At 37.0% G+C, this 3,669-nt stretch overlaps 1 protein-coding gene across 3 annotated transcripts in view; it reads left to right on the top strand.

The window, feature by feature from the left end:
* The first annotated feature begins 88 nt into the window (after positions 1-88).
* The window catches only part of LOC107692968 (follistatin-related protein 4-like), a 225,917-nt gene continuing 222,336 nt past the window's right edge, over positions 89-3,669 (top strand). For all 3 annotated transcript variants that reach the window (XR_001634694.1, XM_016492188.1, XM_016492187.1), the window contains exon 1: positions 89-215. The gene's annotated coding sequence lies outside the window, so the exon portion shown is untranslated. The remainder of the gene's footprint in view (positions 216-3,669) is intronic.

Here is a 3,669-nt window from a genome sequence, read left to right as displayed (position 1 = left end):
GTGTGTGTGTGTGTGTGTGTGTGTGTGTGTGTGTGAGAGAGAGAGAGAGCAGTTGAAACAGGGTGAGCTGGAATAGCGGGTCACTCTCAGTTGAAGGATGGAGTGAGAGCGGGTGTGTTTTTCCGTTCGTGTGGACTGTGAGGGTCTGTGAGTCTCTGGACATCTATAACGCGCATTTCACGCAGCATTTCTGTCTCCGCGCAGGAACACGACAGGTAACGATCTACAGTCACTTTATTCGGTGCTGCTGCACGGGATGCTCGCGCGTCGCGATGAGCACGAGCGGCTTTCCGTCTCAATCGCGCTCTGCGTCTGAACTGGATTCACATTCGCGTTTTATGCCGTTTGTTTGTATCGAGTAGGCTACCTCAACAAGAGTTTTTACCGGGCTCCTGGTTTGTGCAGTCAGCGTTTATGTGTCGCTGCCTACCTAGACAGCACTTCTGGGCATCCGAGGCGCGCGGAGCGGCTGCGGGCATCGTTCGCACCGGCTCTGATGTCCAAACATGCGGTCTGGGTTTACGGTACAGCCGAGGTGATAGTGCTGTGCATCCGACTCAAACTCTCACACATCGGGCAGATTAGAGGTTCAGAAGATCAGCGGTACACCAGATATCTGATCGGACCTTCACTTCTTAGACGAGCAAGTTTTATTACAGCTCATGTTTAAACAGAATTTACCTTCATTAATTCTTATAGATTAAGCTGTTTATTTATTGTTTCATCGCATTATTCGTAAGCATAAAACATTATAGCAGTTTATTATATAGCCTACACATTTTTTCTAGCAATATAATAAATCTTTTTTTTTCATATACAGGCTTCATATACTTTTGTGACGGAATAGGTTGTAACAGGAGAAAATGTAAAAAAAAATACAGTAAAACGATTAATTGGTTAAACTGTAACACATTATATTTGATACATGTGGAATATTGTTGAAGTGTTGTTGCAAGTAAAAGGTATGACTCTCCTAAATAAAAATAAAATGTATGAATCTCCTTCTAATTAATGGAGAAATGCTGATCTTTCCCAGAATTCCCTTTGCAAACCATCACATTTGCATTATGTTATTTAGTTTATTACATCTTTTTAGCATGCATCATTATTTGAGCTATTATGATGGTGTTTCGTGTTTGTGTGGGTTGCACTTTCATCTGTCTTTATGTTATTAATAGTCACAGACAGTTACTGGAGAGGTCACTTTTGCTGAAATTGAAGTCATCATGTTGCCTTCCGCTGTACGGTGTATCTGTTATTATTACAGATTTTAACAGCTCAAATAGGTTGGTATATTAACGTTATATAAATTTAAGGCACTAAAATGCTTGTAACATCATCATTGTATTTTGTAATGTAATGTTCCAGCACAGCTGCCCATTTTCATCATAAATTGAACAGGAAAACATTTTTACAGTGTATCGGAAGAAAGACAGCATACGTGGCATAACAGTTAATGAAATGTCTCGTAGGTTTTATTGTGATTTTTATTTTATTGTTATACTAAATGCAATGCTATTATTATCCCTATATGTATTGCTTCTGGAACTGTATTGTGTTGGCTCATGGTACAAAACGGTTTATGGTACAAAAGTAATAACAATGATTTTACCATGAACATTACCTGACAATTTTGTACGAACATGAACAATAGCACAAGTTTGATCTGGGTCATATTCTCTTTTACTTTTGTGTTTTTGTTCATGGTTTTTGAGGATAAGGGCATCACACAGCCTGTCCATGTTGACATCTGTCTAGTATTGCTTGCCCAAAAATGCTGTAGAGTTTGATTGGACGTAAAAAAAATTTCCCCTAATTTTATTTTATTTTTTTATTTTTTATTTTTTTTACATTATTTTATTTTATTATTTGATTCCAATCATTAATTATTGTGATAAGCCCACTAAAGCAATTAAAAGGTTAGTTGTGTTTGGCATTGTATTTTCCCTGCTGTCGACAGCCCCATCAGAACAGACCTGCGACCCGCTGCTGTAGAGCATCCGAGTGGATTACACACTCATATATGAATTGATAATGGAGGCACGGGGACGTGTGATATTCCTGTGTCTTATTCAAACGCATTGATGATGCTTCATCGGGAGAACAGATGTGATCTAGTGCAAGTAGGTGAATAATCTCAAGCAGCAGAATATAGCATCATTGTGATGTCTTCATGCAGTCATACAGAATGCCTGATTGTTATTCTCAGTTGCAGTTCATCACTTGTTTCAATCCGTATTGAGAATTGCTGCAGCTGCGGTTCAACGTGTAATCTGCAATCCAACTGGAAGCTCTTGAAAAAGTCACACAAGTTATTTTTAACCTTTGTAATGCTATTCACGTTCCTGCTGCAATATTTAAAATGGTTTGTTTGGATCTGTGGTCTTATATTGTGGAGCTTTTTCATTTCGTTCGTTCACGATGTGTGCTAACCTTTTCTGTAAACCCTCTTTAAACTCAGCCTGTAGATGAACCGTAACAGCTAACGAGTCTTTCTCGTTGCAGTGGAGTTTTGTAATTGACACTGGGTGAAAAGACTATTATTATTACTAAGTTTCCTGTTCACATCAGTAAAGCATTTAAACATTTCCCTTGTTTGGTTTTGTACAGAGCAGCGCAACCATATTTAGCTCATGAAATCATCTGTTGGCGCTGTTGTTGTCAGTTTACATGTGATGTCTGTTTATATAATGCCAGATATAATTAGCATAACACAGAATTATTTTATGAAATGTAAGTATGGTAATTTAAGCTAAAAATCTAGAATGGCACAGTTTTACACCTACAGATTAACTAATGTGATTTCATCAGTATTCATATGTAAAATAAAAACTTTACATACAATATCACTGTATTATATACAATATCACTGGCTTATGCATAACATTGATTAAATATATTTAATGTTCAGATTTTACATTGTTCTTTATAAGCTCGAAGCTTTTGTGACAAAACACACATACACACTTAACACATAACAATAAAAGACTGAAACATGTTTCCATCCAAAATTTCCTGACATTTAAAAATGCACATGTGCACTTCACATGTGAATACCTACCGATGCAAATGAGATCAACCTGTATTAAAATATGAAATGCCAATAGAAAAACTTTGAACGTGTTTGCTGAAGAATTAGAAAGGCACAGCGCTGAATTCAGTTTGTGGCGTGACTAACAAGGCTTCTTAAGATGAGAAAGGGAAACAAAGTGATTTTCAGCTGTAGTATGCAAAGTTTCGTCACACATCTGAGGTAGTAATTAAATGCAAATGATTGGTAACCAAGTTTTAAACAAGAGCTCAATTCTCACTCTTAACTAGCATGCATATATTGGCTGTTTATTAGTACTTATAAAGCACATATTAATGTCTTATTCTGCATGAGCATTTTTTAGATCCCTTAATCCGACCCCATACTTACAACTACCTTACTAACTATTAATAAGCAGCAAATTAGGAGTTTACTGAGGCAAAAGCCATAGTTAATAGTTAATAGTGAGAATTGGTCCTTAAAATAAAGTGTGACCAAGCTGGGTATAGATATTGTACATCTTATCAAATATTGTGAATGCAGTTAGGTTGGTGGGCCGTGCACACGTTCAGGTACTTTCCTGATACTGTTCACTGATGCTCTATCACTGATATGGCCAAAAAAGAATACAACAAAAT

This window comes from Sinocyclocheilus anshuiensis, unplaced genomic scaffold, assembly GCF_001515605.1.
Source record: "Sinocyclocheilus anshuiensis isolate Anshui unplaced genomic scaffold, SAMN03320099.WGS_v1.1 scaffold658, whole genome shotgun sequence".
NCBI classification, from domain to species: Eukaryota; Metazoa; Chordata; class Actinopteri; order Cypriniformes; family Cyprinidae; genus Sinocyclocheilus; species Sinocyclocheilus anshuiensis.
Note: the sequence above shows the minus strand (reverse complement) of the source record. Positions and strands in the feature narration are given on the sequence as shown.